Genomic DNA, 17,057 nt, shown 5'->3' with positions numbered 1-17,057 from the left:
GCGGCGCCGGGAGGCAACTTCGCGCAGCGCCGGCGAGCAAGTTGCGCTGCCGCGCAAGACAAGCCCGCCTCCGCACCTCGCCCGCGCAGCCGGCTGCGTGCCCGCGCCTCGGCGTGCGTGTGTGTGTCTGTGTGTGTGTGTGTGTGTGTGTGTGCGCGGGGGCGAGCGGCACCTGCCGAGGGCGGGCGGCCGCCGCGGCGCGGGTGCGGAGCGCAGGGCGGCGGCGGCGGGAGCCGGGCGGCTGCGGCGGCTCGGGGCGGGCTGGTCCGCGCTGGGTCCGCGCCCGGCGCCGCCGCCGCTGCGCCCTCCCGGCAGCGAGTCCGCCCGGCTCCGGATCACGTGGCGGTTGCCGGAGGCAGAGACTAGAGAGGAGAGAAAAAAAAAGCGCCTCATTCCTTCTTCCACCGCCATACTGTATTTTATAGTAACTCTCATTTTTATTCCTCCCTTTTACTCCCGCTCGGTGAGTACCTTTCCGCTGACATTCTTGTCCTCCTTTTTTGTCCTGTTATTTTTTTCTTCCTTTTTGTTTTTTTTGGGGGCTTTTTTTGTGTTTTTCTTTTTTTTTTTTTCTTCCTCTTTGATTATTGTTTAAATGGATTTGATCTTTTGCTGATGACAAGTTTTTTTTCCTAGCATGCGATGGTGACTAAACTGTGAGCAAAAGGTGCTGCTGGGGCCGGGAGTCGCAGGGAATGAAAAATGATAATATTAATAATACAGACTTGCCAGTCCAGCAACAACTGATATACATTTAGTAGCTATATATCTATATATGCAACTGGTTTTGTTGTGGCACGGAAAAGTGATGTGAAATATGATACTTATTTTTTAAAGATAAAAGGCATGTTTCTAACTCTTTTTGCAGAGGATTTTCTCTCGTGGTGTTTTATTTGTATTTTTGGGTGTTTTTTAAGTTTTTTGGGTTTTTTTGTAAAGAGACAGGAATTGCAAATGCATTTTACAGCAGTGTTTACACAGAGTTTGTAATCTTGCGATACTGGTGGAAGCCACAAAGCAAGATGTTAATTTTATTATTTTTGTTATTGTTTCTTTTTTTTTTCTTTTTTGATACTCAGTGCAATCAGCAGGTTTTTTTTTTCTTCTTTTTCAGTTTTTGATGCCTGTTTATAATGTGAAACTTTTCTTGCAGCATGTTACAGTCATAATTTTTAAATACTTTTTTTTCCTCCTTAAAGATAACAAAGCAAAACAGCCGAAGAGGTGATCTTTACTTTTGCACATTTTGCACCTTGACTTTTTTATTCTTTTGCCAGCAGTATTTTATGATGGTTATTGTTATCATGATGATGATGGTGATGATAGATGTATACTTATATACAAATAAATACATTTTCAAATGATGGCAGTGGAAGGTTTTCCTGGAGAATGAAGTGCGGTTTGGTTTCCTTGTCAACGGAAGATGAAGTGAACAACTGAACATCTCCCCAGTGCAGGTACTTCATCTCCTTGTAGGCGTTTCCACGCTGTGTAAATTACATTGTGAGATTTTTTTTTTTTTAAAGAAATCTCTTTCCACAGTTAAGGTTTCTCTGCAGTACACATGAGGACTGAACTAAATATCTGCCTCGTTATTGCTTGGATGTGTGCAAAATGTTGCACTAATTGAGCCTAGGATGGTTAAGCTGAAGAGAGGTGTTTTATGTGCTGTGCTGTATAGAGGGAAAGGCAGCTGGGGAAAAAAAAATATCCAGACACCTGTCCCCCCCTCCTTCCCATCCCTCCTCCTTCTCTTTAAAAAAAATCCTAAACGCCAAATCGAAACTGGATGAAACCTTGAGATTCTTCTTAGAAATACAAATACTTAGAGGACTTTAGGGGAAAACAAACAAACAAAAACCACAACAAAAAAACCCCTGCAAACCAAAACAACAGACCTGTATTGTGATGACTTCTGTGTGTTTGTGTATGTCTGTTTAAAAATTATCCATTAGAAAATAGCTGTGAGAGAAACAGCAAAGGAGGCTCCCTCAGAGAGCTGGCTCGCTGCCACATGAGGCATATTTCGTAGCCCTAAGGGCGGCAAAACCCTTATATCCAACTTCTGCTCCTCATATTAAAAAGGCGTAAACAAGGCAGCAGGTTGCCTCTTATGAATTTAATTCATTGGGATGGAGATTAATCAGAAGCAGGTATTTGCTTGAAGGTGTTTCGTTTTGTTTTGATGATTATTAATGCCACTGGCTGGCAGGGAATGGGAAACTGTTACTTTCCGTGACGGTCACTGAGAGTTCAGGATTGGAGAAGAAACTGCTACTTTTCATTGAGAACACTTAAATGCTTAACAGAGGCTGCCCCCGATGTAGAGACAGGATATTGGTTCTCTGAAATACAATTTGGAAAGATTTTTCCGGATGACAGGTTTTGTTTGGTTTGGGTTTATTTTATTTCATTTTTATTTTCATTTCCAGAAAGAGGTCTGGTGCAATATTATGCTAATGTTGAAGTGCTGAATTCTTGGACCTGCAGTGTTCTCTGTCGTTTATTGTGATGGGATTGCTTAATGTACTTTATATGAACAGCTTTTAGGGATCTATTCAGATATAGAAACAAAAGTAAGTTACAGGGGATATATTTATTTTCTCACTGTGGCATAAACAAAAATAATTCATAGAACTACAGATGCATTCTGAAGTTTGAGGCTTTTCTCACTTATATTCTTGTAACTTAAGAGCTTCCTTTAAAGTAGAAAGTGTCTATAAGAAGGCTTCAGCATTCTCTTGTGTAATTAGTCATGTCGAAAAATAAATAAATTAATATGGTTTTGTAGATACACATCTATTATGTATTTATGGTGGCTTTTCCCAACTTAAATGTAATAAAAATATTTAGCACCTGTTTATGCATGGCTTCTGATCTGACATGGTGGAATATTTCTGGCATTATATCGAGGTCAATAATCCATGCATCTGAAACACACTGTCTAGATATTTGCATGATAGATTATGATGAGTTCTCTGAAATAGTTACAATCTGTTGCGTCAATACTCCACATTTTAAGAAGACTCAGCCTGCTTATTTTTTCATGATTTAATCTGAAAGCAGGCCATTAAAATGCAAGAGTGATTGAAGCTTCGCCCTTCACCCATCTTTTTATTTCAATCTCTCCTTATTTTTAAATTAAAGTTTTTCTTTAAATTATGTAGAACTGCCAGTAAGCAAAATACATTTGATATTGCTAAAGCACCGAAATAAAGTAACTAGGCTAGCAGTTTCCAAAATGATGTTCCTTTCGTCCTTTCTTTTAATACTGCAGGTGTGTCGTGTGAGTAATTTTGTACAGATAGTTGCTGACTGAAGATCTAATCCTGCTCACCTAGTCTTCTCTTGAAGTCAGAGAAAGAAAGTTTTAGGAATTCAGTATTTTCAGCACCCAGATTTAATCTACAAAGCACCTGTTGTCTGAGTAGCATGGTAATTAATATACATTTCATTTGCAGCTATCTAAGGTTGTATGTTTCATGTGTATCAGACTGCCTAGGGACTTTAAAATAGGAATAAATGAACTCATTTAAAGAAAAGATACTTCCACCTCCTTCAGTATGTGGGCACAGTAGGATTTTGGTTGGTGGAACTGGTTCCAGCTTGATGTTTCCATAGTTATGCCATGACTAATGCTTTTGAAAGCATGTTTCGAAAGCCATACTTAATGTGAAAGACAATTGTCCTTTTGTACTTTCGAGATGAATACAAATTTTGTCTAAGAATTGCATCATTGTTTCTACAAAGTGATGATATAATTACATTTCTTGTATTTAGTATGAGATGTACTGCCCTAACTCCTGAAGGTGATGAGTGTCCAGACTTAAATGACATTTTCTATTTTTCCTTATATCTGTTTTGATATTCAGGAGAGCTTAGGAATTTAAGGTGCCTTTATAAAGGTTTGTAAACTGAAAGCTTTGGAAAGCATTTTTTTCTGTTCTTCCTGCATAACTATTATTAGCAGTACTTACTAGCAGATAACAATGAATAGGTGAACAGAAGTTTCTAACTGTATAGTGCCCAGAGCACCGACATATAAATACATGGTTTTAGCCACTGCAGTGGCCTGAATTGGCAACAGAAACATAACTTCTCATATTTTTCTACATAGGAGATAGGACTAAAGAGGCCTGGGAAATCATCAGCTCTCTTTTGCTGTGATGCTGGGCTGGTCGTCTTATTTTGTTCAGATTCAGCAAGCTCCAGTTTAAATTTATCTGGGGCGTCACTCCCACTGTACCTCTTCGAAGGAGGGGTAGAACCTCACTCCCCGTGTTAGAAACCTCATTCCTGCCCTACATTTATTCTCAGACAGTTTACATTCCTTTATTTTTTTGCCAGTGCTGTCCCTAAATCGTAAGGTTCCTTCTCTACGTCTCTGCTTCTTTTCAGAGTATAATTCCAGAGAGCAGTCACAGCCCCTTTTCACTCAGGTTTGCTGGGTTTACTGGGAAGAGGTTCCCAATGGTGCTGGCCCAGGGGCCAGAGCAGCACAGGGAAGGCATATTAAGGCTGGCTTTGATCAAAGTCAATCTGCAGCAGAAGGAGGGTGGCTGCATTCAAATCCTCCTCTGCCCAAGCTGGTCTGTTCTGCTTTCAGCTACAACCATGTCTGTCCACTTTCTGGCCTTCACAGCAGCCTGGACATTTCCATCTGGAGCTGTGCGGTGGACATGGCTTCTTCTGTGAGACAGGCTTTGCGCCAAGCAGATCTTCCCTTTGCTCTGCCTAACCAAGCTGAATTCCTCCGGCTAGAATGTAACAGCAAAGGACTCTTAGGGATTTCTTCTGCAACGCTGATTTTTAGACTCCCAAGAATCTTCTACTTGTTTTAGTATTTCATATCCATACCAGCCAGGGCAACGTGAGTGGGCTTGAGCTAATGCTGTACCAGGGACTGTCTTCTATAAGGAAAAACTGTGAAAGGTGGCTACAGTGCTTTTTCAATATCTCTTATTAGTTTCTTCCCATGTTGCATATATCTTAGCTCTCTAGTTGTCAAAAGTATTATTCTAAAAGCAGTTTATTTCTCATTTACAGTGTATTTTTCCCTATTTTCATCATTCCCTGCTTTGAGGGTTTCAAAAGATAAAAAGACAAAAAAGCTTAATAGTGTTTAAAGTGTAGGATTGTAAAGACTGATAGGATTGCCCTCAGATGAATGATTTTAACTTCCCTTGGTCTTCCTAGAGGATGCAATGCTCTGTCAAATTCTGGAGCTGAATCCTTTATGTTTGAAGTACTTACAGAATTTCTGAACAGAAGGTTAAAGATTACTATTTCCTGATGAAAAATTCTATAATCTGTGACACTGTCTATGTAGTCAGCCAGTTTGTTTCCTTAAACTCAGATCCAGACTAACAGAAGAAAACAAATTGCTACTTTTAAATGGTATGAAGATTGCATTGTAATGTTTTCACCTTTGTTAAGGCACCAATATTATTTTATGATCTTTGAGAAAATTACTGAAGTAAAATGGCTTGAAGATTATTGTTTTGCATATACACACAAGAGAATAATTTGCACCATTTTCTTTTTCGTCTTTACTCTTTCCTGTTTCAAAATGTCACTCTAATCTCTATAATGTGCTTAATCCTTCAAAAGCATTTATAGTGTGGTTTTGGAAGTATTTTCTGAGGAAGTTTATTTTTGCATAATGAATTGTGTTTTTGCATCTCAGTGAATCATCTACCAATAATCAAATAATCAAGTAGATCTTCAAATTATTAAGTAAATCTCAGGTTATTTAGTATGAATACAATTAATTTGTTTTCACCATTATGATCTTCTGGAATAAAAAGACAGATGAATAGAAAGAATCATATGGATAGGTATTTTTTAGAGATGTGATAGAACATTAACAAAAATCTTACATTCATTGATTATCCATTAGGGCTTAACCAACACTTTTGTTTAAGAACTAACAGTTTAAATTTCTCTGTGTAGTAAATTTATACACACCAATATTATCTACTGCCACTTGACAAAATATACAGAGTTAAATTGCCTCCATGTTATTCCTCTGTGTGCCTCCCACCATGCAGCCCAGGCTCCTTGCTCGCCGTCTGCCCTGCCAGGACGTCAGGGCTAAACCATTCTGCAGTTGCATTTCAGTTTCAGGAGCAGAGGTTTTTCTCTGGTGTAGTTCCTTCATGGTTATAGTAGTAAACATAAAAATTTCTACTCTGACTTGTCTGGTAAGAGGTTTGAAGAAGCAGAGGTGGATTTCTTGTGACTGGTGATCAACAGTGGGTACGAACATGGTGGAATAATGAATGACATTCCCCAAGCTCTTTGTTTTTCATTTTCACACTCATGAGCCTTTCTCCCAAAACACCCAAAGCTCTGATTGAACTTTGTTTACATCAGTGGTCTTTCCCAGGTGGCCTTCTGATGACAGTGGCTATTGCCTCTACTGACGTGCAATCTCTGAGCGAACAAGTCAATGTGTAGCTCTGAAAACAGCTGAGACAATTCTGTGGTCCTCTGAGAACTGCTTATAGTCCCTTGCACAGCCACAGTTTACAACAGGCCATTATTATTATTTAAAGAACAAAAAACTATAAAGGATCCAATTATAATTATTGGACCTTGTTAATTATTAAATGACTTGGTGAGAGTCAGGTCCCAGTCTTCCAACTGTGCCCCATACCAACAGCCTTTATTTCAGCCTGCCCAGTCACATCGGTTGCTTTGGTCCAGGTCCTCCCTTGAGTCAAGCATGTGCTTTGTATTGTGCAGGGTCAACAAAAAGGGGCTATCTGACACAAATAAAATATTAATGGGATTCTTCACCTGACTGAAGCAAGGCTAAATTTGTTCTGCAGAAAAGCATCACACTTGCACAGTTCATTCAGCAAAAGGTGTCTCTGTTTTTGCTGAGAGCTTTGCATAGAAACTGAACATCGTCTGTGTCAAAAGGTACAAGACACATCTTGTTAAATGGTGGTAATTTTAGGATTTGGAAGAAGCATTGCATATGTATACCTTGCATGCAGTAATTTTAGGCTGACTGAGGAGTCGGAGTTTCAGTCTCAAAGAATTGTATTTGCATAGTGTTGACAATGCTGGTCTTTCTGTTAGGTTATGCTATTGGAGTTTGATGCTCTGAAGAACTAAAAGGTTTGCGCTATTCTAGGTGTCCCCTTTATTAGAACAATATGAATTAATAAAATGCAAAACCTTAAAAAGTGTGAATGTAATAAAAGTAGTTTTCTGCATTTTTACACACTGAGCCTGTTCTCAAGGGTTCGTGAATGCTAACAGCTCTTCGTGTGGGCAGAGGGAGTTATAGTAACTCACTGGCTTTTGCAGTGGAGCCCTGTTTTTAGTAACTGCAGCATCATACTTCTGAGCTTGATCTGTAAAGCAGAGTTACTTTTTAGAAAATACAAGTTACAGTATTTTATCAAAAGATCCTTCATCCAATAAATATTGTAATAGAAGTTATATTTAAAATGTTCTGTGCAAACTCTCATGCAACATCTATGAAACAGACAGCCTCAAGGTATAATTAAAACAAAACTTCCTGTTTGGGAAGGTATAAGGTTTGTAGGTACAAAAGGGATTAATTATACTGTGTTCTAAGTAACAAAAATAATAAGATAATAAATATTATCTCATTTCTCATATTGTGTTTGTGACTGATTTCACAGTGTAAACCCAGCACTTGAGATGTTGCACAGTAGGTCATCGGTCTGTACTATATAAATTGACATCAACTTTTTTTTCAAACTGCAAAAGAAGGATGTATTTTTATTCCCTGCATATACAGCTTCCAGTTAAATGGGAGTTCTGCAAATGGGTTTATTGCAAGACTGGCTCTGAAGAGGTTAGCATTGTCTAGTGGTACACTTGTAAATTGTAGACAATGAACGTACATTGTACACAATAGAAAGAGAAGCTGCATTTAAATTTTGATGTTACATCACTTTTGCTTTAGGGTGGTAGTTCATCACAATATTGATGCTATTTTTATTGTTTATTATAAGAAATACATGCTGTGTTATTATTCATGAGGATGTGCCCTGGTCTGAAGGGTGATGTAAAAACAGAAAGGTGCAGAATTAAACCCTGGTCCTATTTAAACCCTGGTCCTATTAAAATCAGTGATACGTATACTGGTCAAAATTTCCTGTCAAAATATGTTTTCTGTGATTTTTGATAAAGTGATTTACACAAAAGGCTCGATTCATCTCACTTAACCTTGCTGTTTAAAAAATAGGTTTTCAGAGCTAAGCTAGTCATCATGTTAGCCATCTAAAAGTTAGTCATTGAAGGCTAACACAGTCACTCAAGGCTTTGTAGTCAATGGAGATATATAGACACCTCCAGAGGATTACAGATTACATCCCACGAAAGTCACCTGTGGATAGCTGAGGTAAACAACCTCCCTAAAATGCCTCTCTCTTTTCACTAAAGAGAGAGAGAGAACCTAGATTGGACATTTAAAATAGATTCCTAACTTTTTGATTAAGTTAGAGGAGATGTATTTCATGCTTTATTTTTCTCCCCATCTGTCAAAATACTAATTTCTTAATGAAATATTTGGTTGAAAACTTATTGTTTGGCCACTTTGGCTTTAAGTTTTTGCTTGAATTTCTTTTCAATGTCTGCGGTATTTTTTTGTACAGAAATGCGAAAGTATTTTTCAACACTTTTTATCAGTTCTGGACCGTGACAGAATTCCCGAAAATTTTTGTTAGGGTCAAAATTTCACAGATTTTTATCCATGCTTCATTTTGTTTTCTGAGTCTTTATAATGTAATCCTACAACCTGATCTTTCAATGAGTTCTCATAGAGTCCTCTTCTAAAATCCAGGGATTTGAGCTATTGGGTACAATCATGGACCTCACTTGAGAAACCTTTGAAAATAATTGAAGGATAAGTATGGGTGGTAATGGAATCAGCTACTTGCACTTTGCATGTGTAAATGAACGTGGATATATAGTCACAGTGTTAAAAAGTCATTAGTAGATCAACAAACAGCAGAAGACCTGAATTTGAAAGTTCTAGATGGCTCTGAAAGGGCTTTTTAAAATGTAACAAACCAAAAATATTAGTTTGTGAACTGAGGTGATCCAGGCAATGTAAGTTAAATATTTAGCTATTGCTGGCACACCACTAATATTCTCACATACCTGCTTGTTATAAAGATTCCAGTAAAACCTGTATCTTTGAATGTCCAGATGAATTTTATTTTCCCCCTTCTCAGGTAGTTTTCTAGAGAAGTTTGGAATTTTAAGACTGATTTTTAATCTTTGTATAAATCAGCTCTTAGAGTGATTTTATTTCAGTTTATTTCAAGTCGTTGCAAGTAGCAGGATGCAAAAGCACTGGCCAATTTGTGCCGCTGCCCAATATGCTATGATCTCATCCTCTTGTCCATAAATTATGAATTCTGCTATTTATTTAAGGACGTGTTTGGGCTTTCTGTAAGGTTTTTTACGGGTACTGAAATATGCGGACATAGTGTACATGTTTCCAATATAGGGTTTGTCTTATTCTCAGAGTGGAATTATCTGAGTGCCTGTGCAAATGTCATTAAGCTGTGTTTTTCACTGATAGCATAATATGAAACTGAAGAAAAGATGAATCCAAATAAGAAATGAACTGTTCGGTATAATAAGAGTAAACAGAAAAGTCAGTGTAGTAAGAGTTAATTGCCCAAATACCATAGCGTTACTTCCATGATAAAGTAAGATGCAGCTCTGAGCCCTAATAGCCACTTTACAATGGTTTGTACAGATTCAGAAATCTTACGGACTTGTCAGAATTAAGAAGAGAATTAAAAATTTGAAGTTCTCAGCACTTTGCAATAACTTTTAATAAGTGGAGTAATATGCTCTGGAGCTTATAAATGGTTAGTTGCAGCTACCGTGTCATGTTGCACACTTCACCACCTCTTGGTCTTTGTCTTTGCAATGTTTTTATATTTCTCCGTTAGGTTTTTGTACTGTCCCTCAAAAATGCATTGTCTGAGCAATGCTCAATAAAACAGATTTACAAGGATAAAATCCTTTGCTGACTTCATGGACTTTTCTCTGTTTCATTTATGCACCATAACGTTTCCTTTTTCACTCATGCATCTCTGCTTAGAGTTAGGAGCACAGTGTTGTCACAGGAATTTAAAGGTTTCATGACCATAGATTGTCAGGACATAGATGAACGTGACTGAATTTCTCAATGTGAGTGGGGAGTATAAGCCAAACTCTGCTATTTGTTGTCACTGGGTTAACTCTGACAGCTACTTGGATGAGTAGGTGGTCCAGGGACCTGGAATGAGGAATACTTGTTCAGGGACGTACATCCTATATATCCCATATAGTGTGACATTTCATCTCAGAAATTTTAAAATGGGCTCAGAAATTCTTGATACTTGGTCTCAAATATCAATGTTGTAAATATTCATCATAATCAGAGTAAGACTGGCTGCTTTTCACTTTCAGATCTTATAAGATCAAAATCAACCCTACCATAGAGACCTTTGTCATACTGGTCTGCAGTTGCAGAGGAAGGCATATTTTAAAATGTTGGCTGTGCTCATTTGAATTTCTGGATCCTTTTTATCTTTTATTTGTAATGTTTTTTTTATTTCAGACTTGCTGGACCTTCCCTCCTGCTCTGGACCTCTCCCCTGGCATCGGCACATCTCAGAAGGATGAAAGAAAAGGAAGCAATAGGAGAGGGATGGAAGAGAGGAGGAGAGTAGAAAGAGAAGGAGGAGGGGCAGCAGTAGAAATGGAGACAAAAATCCTGGGTGGTTTGGTTCAGGCTCCAGACAATGGGGATGTTTGCATGCCCCACTCCTCACCTTCCCCTCGGGCTCAGGGCCCTCTCCCTCTCCACCACTTTAACTTTCATCAGCATTAGAGATATTTCAGTATTCATTTCAATTTTTTATTAAAGAAAAAAACAGAACAATTAAAGTCCTGCAAACAACAAAATATAGCCCTCTTCTCACAAATTGTAGCAGGACGCTGTTCACGTGACGGGTTCTTGAAGTAGGGTTATTTTCCTCCTAGTGAAGTAGACTTTTATCTTTAACTATGAAATTGTGGAATGCTTTCATACTTCATGAGTGAGACAAAAACAAAAGTTAGGTTTCTCTTTTTTTTTTATACCCAAAGTGAACCCTTTAAATCAGTGTGCACATGACTCTGTTTCAGTTTTATTCATCTAGATCCAAAAGCAGACTTTCTACTAGTCTTTATTTACTTACTCATTTTTTACCTTCTCCTCTTTCAAAGTTTTACTTCCAGGAGTCCCTCTTACTCCTCATCTTCTTAGTAAGAGTACAAATTAAAAACTATTCTTAATACTTTCAGTTAGTTTGAAATTTGAAGTGTATTATTTAGCTTTGCAGACCAAATCCTCCCACCAGAGTAAAAAATACTATCTGATTTTTTTGCTGTGCAACATGACTGTCAGACAGACAAGAAATAAGGACCGCACTTGTCTGGCAGTTGACTTGCTCCTGGCACCTGGCCTTTCTTCCCGGCTGGAAGGTTGAGAAAGTGGAGGAGTGCTCAGATTAAAAGGATTTTTTGGGCAAACCTCTTTTAATTCCTTATGCGTACCTGCCTCCTCACAGGCATTTCTAGGAGGAATCCCTTCTACCTGCGAGATATAATTGGGAGTGTTAATAGAAAGGGTGGATCCAGTAACTGGTCTTTCTACAAAGGTATTTCCTAAATCTAGAGCTTAAGATGGTCCTATGGCTGCCCTATACCAACCTACCTGGTACAAAAAAGCCAAAGGGTAGTCACTGAGCCAATACAAAACAAAGCCTAGTTGCAAATTTGCAGACTTAATTCTTTAAATGGCAGATGCTAAGAATTCCCATTTGCTTGTTATATACTATAATCAATTATGATAATTGAGTGAAGAAAGTTGTGAGATTTTGACAGATTCCAGATGGAATAGGTTTTCATTGCAGATGCTGATGAAACAGGTCCAGAGCAGAACGGTCAGGTCCAAAAGGTTGAAATAAATTTCTTATCATAAAAAGACTTTTAAAAAAGCATGGTAAACAAAATTTTTAGGTATTATGCATATCTAAATATAATAGGTCAAATGCAAACATGCTATTAAATAAAAATACAGTACATAAACCTGCAAGAAAACAATGACTTCTTTCAGGGATTCTATGCTTGAGGATATGTTAAATTTTATTAAATTTTAAGTGAACTTTATTTTACATTTTCTTAAAAGATGCACTGTAGGCTGATCCAACTGACCATTGGCTCATTACCTGACTAGAAACTTCAAACTTCAATTGGCATTGAAGTCTGCCTGAGGTATTGTTCTTACAGTTTGTTTGGATTTTGATTATTTGTGCTAAATTTATGTGAGTTCACACACCTGAATAGTAGGTTTCTGATCTCAGCAGGGTGGTCAGAGCCCCTGAACTTGGTATTTCAGGTAACTAAGCAGTCTCTCCAAAAGCAAGCACCTTGAAGAAGTCCTTTGGGACAACTCGGTGAGTTACTTGGTTGCTTGAAGAACCATAGAGAGATCTGTTGCTGTCCCGCAGCATGATCAGGAGCTGCTGCGTACAGCAGGATGTGCTTGGCATCGAGCATGTCCATCCATCCCCCTGCTTGAACCAGGGAACTACTTTTTGGCACATCTCTCCCCTGGGATTCATTATGGGGTAGCATTCACAGGAGACTTCCGTGGGCCTTCAGAAAGTTATGGTCTGAAGTGAAGCTTATTTATTTAAGGCTGGTAGTACTGGAGCAGGCAGTCTGCATCCTTCTTTGAGATTTAGACTTTTCCAGCCTTAAGTGTCCACTAAGGTCAATTAAGGGAAGCCTTACTTAACTTTAGGTATCTTTAGCTGACATTATGACAGAAGTTGACTTCATTGGACTGACTCAAATCCTTTGCCTTTTCTTAGTTCTACCATGCTATCATCTCTGCCACAAATAGTGTATATTTTAACTTTGTAGTTTGCTTTGCAACTTTTATCTTCTTCCCAGTGCGACAAAATAAGTTCATATAGCGGTTGCCATTTCACTTAAAAATCTAACTACAGTATAATTCATAATCATCAATTTCTTTTATGACCAGCTGTTTGCTATCATGTTTTACAGCCTTGCAGTGCATCAGTAAAATATCTTTACAGAAGGGGAGTAATAGAGTGAGCATCTTTGAAGCTAGGAACTTCCTAATGAAAATTTCAAAACCTTTGATCCTTTTCTGAAAGGGTAGTTCTCCTCATATATGTTTATAATCTGCCTCTTTCAAAATAAATGCTTTATGACCGCTGGAATGTGATGTAAAATATATCTCGTTGTATCAGATGCTACATGTAATGCGTAAGTTTTAAAATAAATTGCATTAGTCTTCTGGTATTAGACTTCATCCGTGAAATTAAAAGAAAGATTTCTGAATTATAATACTTGCCTGTTAAATACTGCTCACACAGAGCAACAAGCGTAAGTCCTTCTGAAAGTCAAAAGAATTTTGGCCATCTCTACTAATTACAGAGTTAAAGGCCTGACCTCGGCATCTTTATGGAAGACTTACTGTGTGCACCATGTAGATTACTGAATATGATCACAATCTCTGTTTGGTCTAGAAAACAGTATTGTGGTGGAAACAAGGCTGAATGAAGACTGCCATCATCATCATCATCAAGATATTTCGTGTATGAAAGATAATTTAAGTAAATATGCCAAGGACATACATGCCAGCTACACTTTCAACATAAAATGGGTAGCTTTCTATGTGTAGCTTGTAGCAAGACGTTGCCCGGGTAGAAACTGGGAGTCGGGTACTGCTCTCACTTGCAGTTTTGCAACACTTCTGATGTGAGTCTGATGTGCTGTGACAGAGTTTTATCTGAGGAAATAATTGATTGGTTTGATTTTTTTATTTTAAAGATGAGAAACTGTGCATAATACTTTCTCATAACTGTCTGTCTTTCCCAGTCACATGTGTTTTGCATGGTACAGTGTACTATGGTATGTAGAAGGTGTACCTGTGTAACTGCATCCAAGGATACTCCTCATTTGTCATTAAGTCTGTAATAACTTCGCTGTTTATTTCATTGGAAAGAAAATCAGGCTTCTGTTTCCGATACAACAAGTTGTGTTCCCGATATAAATGTGGAACAGATTATTAACTGAAGAGACAGGTTTGTACTTGGTGAATCAGGTTCTGAAGATGGCCTAAAAAAATCTGATTTAATATAAAAAATGTAATGTTGTTTTTCCTGGTAAATTAGTTGGTATATGTTTTTTTCTGGTATACTTAAAGTGAAAAAGAGCTGATGTAGTGGGTCAGACTGAGGGTCCAGCTAGTTCATTATTGTTTCTGTTGGTAGTAAAGAATAAAAAAATTGTATTCTCACAAGAGGCTACGGGCTACTTGCTAGTAAAATACCAGAATAATAATACAAGAATAAACTATACTGGTCTGTAGTTTCTTTATAGTTTATCAACATTAATTAATTGATAAAGAAATTGATACCTCGCACAATTAGATATGTATCAGGACAGATCACACTATGTTACCAAATGTAGTAAATATAATACCTATTAATGACCATAACAATCAACAGCAACTTCATGTTCTGTAGGAAAGCAAAACTTTAAAATATACATTATACATATAAAGTATGCTTAAAGCAGAAACACATTTTTAAAAACTAAAAAATAAATATTGTTTTGCAATGTATTTGCAAAATGATGAAGCAGGAATACTTGATTTGATGAATATTGCAGCTCAGATCAAGCTTCTGAAGTAATTTAAAATTATTGGAGTTTGTAATTTCCTAAACTCTGGCATTTCCTAACTTTGTATTCCTTGACTTTACCAACCTACTTAATTTTTTTCAATATAGTGTTTTTTGAATGCATGTGTGTACAATCTCTGTTTACAATATTCATGGAGGTTACATGTCTAGACATATATTTTTGAAGTTTTATTATGAAATATGTAATAATGATAGCATAAAAAAGACATTTATGAAAATTGTTTTGGAGCATTGCCTTGTAGCTTCATATTGAAGCTATAAATTTGAAAGTTTCCCTTATTTTCTAATTGTATCATTGTAAGAGGAAGTAAAATGGTAAGATTTTAAAGTACGAGTATGTTTTCAAGAGCAGAGCAGACCACTTAATCTTAGTCGTATCTGTATCCCAGCAGAAACTCGAGGAGGAAGTCCTCTGGCTTTTGTGAACTTCATCTTCCTTTGTAAGTTCTGTTTACACTTAGAACAGTAGGATTTCTTTAAGGACTCACTTTGTTAGTCAAATTTCATCTTAGGATTTTAAAGCTGTTAAGCTTTATGAATGCTTGCTGTTTAAATAATGATAACATAAGAAAACCCTTACTGATTTGTGTTGCCAAAGTGCATAGGAACCCAGCCATGGAACAAGACTAGCAGCCTATTACAAAAATAGAGGCCAAGCTCCAGTTTCAAACCTGCATGTTTTACATGCAGCTTTCAACCCACCATGAGTGCTCAAGATTCTGTAGTAGAGTATATATTCAATAATAACAAATTTTTTTTTCAAAATAATGCACACTTTAAATTCTATTCAATGTGAATTAAGTTGAGATTTTGCGTGCATTAACTGTGAACTCCTCCAGTCACAGCCTCTCAGCAGCAGTATCTTGAAAAGATAATCAGTGAAAATATCCTTATCCATTTAAAAATATTATTTCTTACTATTAGCAATTTTTCTTTCCTCCTATATATTTTATATAGAAGCCTTCTGTTATATATGGTATCATTGTCCTTGTATCATTTTTATAAGTCCACAGATAGTTCTTTCACTTGGAATTTTTGTGTGTGTGTTACTGTCTTTCTTAACACCTTAGAAGAATAACAGCATATTTCAAAGGATGTGAAGCAGAAAGAAACACCGAAGCCAAGTTAACAAATAGTGAAATTATCACAGTGAGATCTTCAGAAAATCCTACAGCCATTTTGAGAAAATTTTAAAGAGACATGCAGCTAATTTTGATTTCTAAATGAGCTGAGTTTCATGGAAGTAGTTATGTTCCAACAGTTAAAGAAAATCTATGAGAACTTGCTGAAGTTGTTCCTTCATATACCGTACAGGATATATATGAGATATCCTGTATCTTATATGATGTTATCTGGTATGATATGTGATATAAGATTTAAATTTCTGTTTATTTACAAAAGAGTTATTTTTTTTTTTCCCACTACTATGTATTAACCAAACACGAATCATTAAAACGGAAGATAATTGTTTCAGAAGCAAGACTGAAAGAAATAATTTTTTTCAGTGAATCCAAATGTTAGTTGATACAAATTCATGGAAATACATTGCATGAGCGTAGTTTCATTGGCATGTTTAGTTTCCCTCTAGTTGATGCAAAGCATGCGAGGTCTGTGGTGGGGCAGGGAGCGATGTGGCTTTTGGCTTTGGTTGGGATTCCCCTTGGTTGTACAGGAACTCTCTCCTGAGGTAAGAACTTTCCTCCTGCCAAACACCAAACATGCACATTTTTAAAGGTTTCATATTGGAAGTTTATGTAATCACATAATTAAATACAGTTAAATCCTACAACTCACCACTTTGTTTAGGAATAATATACAGATACACTGTAGAGAAAAATTGCTGTGCAGTTGAAATGCAAGTATTGCATTTTGGGGGAAAATTCTCTTCATAATACCTTATTGTGCAATACTATATTGAAAATTTCTGTAGTACCAAGTAAGATAAAGCATGATTTCTTGTAAATCAGTATTGATGTATTCTGTAGCCAGATTCTTATCCAGTTACTGAAGTCAGACTTAAGTAGCCAGTAAAGATTTTTTGAGAATCTAGATTCAACTCACTGCTGTAGAAGGACATCTGCTATTGCCACAAAACTGTATGTCAGGCAAAGCCAAAATTTTGTAACTTTTTGGGTGCAGTTTAAAATGAAATCTTTTTTGCAAAATAGATTAAGCCAGAATTCTGTACATTCTTTTTTTCCATGAAGACTTGGGGAATGTTGCCATCATCTGACTTTTTATTAATGTAAAACACTTGTCCTTTGCCAAACCCAAGACAAGGTTTTT

The 17,057-nt window shown here is 37.1% G+C and overlaps 1 long non-coding RNA gene across 1 annotated transcript; it reads left to right on the top strand.

Moving 5' to 3' along the window:
• Window positions 1-375: 375 nt before the first annotated feature.
• On the top strand, window positions 376-11,044 carry LOC309436252. Its single transcript, XR_014183315.1, has 3 exons — window positions 376-463; window positions 1,371-1,457; window positions 10,607-11,044. It is a non-coding gene; the product is annotated as an uncharacterized lncRNA (long non-coding RNA).
• The last annotated feature ends 6,013 nt before the right edge of the window (window positions 11,045-17,057 follow it).

The sequence above is a fragment of the Streptopelia decaocto genome (genome assembly GCF_964273445.1).
Source record: "Streptopelia decaocto genome assembly, chromosome: 2".
Lineage (NCBI taxonomy): Eukaryota > Metazoa > Chordata > Aves > Columbiformes > Columbidae > Streptopelia > Streptopelia decaocto.
The sequence above is the reverse complement of the archived record's forward strand: the minus strand, read 5'-3'. Positions and strand labels throughout refer to the sequence as shown.